The sequence below is a fragment of the Geospiza fortis genome, unplaced genomic scaffold (assembly GCF_000277835.1).
Source record: "Geospiza fortis unplaced genomic scaffold, GeoFor_1.0 scaffold391, whole genome shotgun sequence".
NCBI classification, from domain to species: Eukaryota; Metazoa; Chordata; class Aves; order Passeriformes; family Thraupidae; genus Geospiza; species Geospiza fortis.
This window is the reverse complement of record NW_005054472.1, coordinates 128652-129093: the sequence shown is the minus strand read 5'-3', so window position 1 is coordinate 129093 and position 442 is coordinate 128652.

Here is a 442-nt window from a genome sequence, read left to right as displayed (position 1 = left end):
GGCCGTTCCCGGGGGTTACAGGTGTTTGTTGGCGTTCCCAGCTGCCGCTGCTCGGTGCCTGACCTTGGGCCGGTGCCGCTCTCCGTGTGCCCGGGCTGCTCGTGTGCTGCTCCCCTGCACAACCCGGGGCTCTCTGGGGCTGGGAAAAGCTGCGGGGACGCAAATGCAAAGGGAGGTTCGGGAATGGAGCTGCCCTTGCAGCGAGGGACAGAGCCCGGGATCGTTTCCTTGCAGTGGCTTTGGGGTGGGTGACAGCGCCGGTGGCGTTTTGCAAAGTGGATTGACACGGCAGTGACACCTGTGCCAGGTGCCTGTTGGCACGGAATGTGCCACCTTGCCCCCACAGCGCTGCTCTGCCAGCTGGGGTAACCTTGGAGGGGATGGGTCAGGAGAACAAGCTCAGGAGAACGGCCTGGAGGGATGGGACAGGAGAACCTGGGCA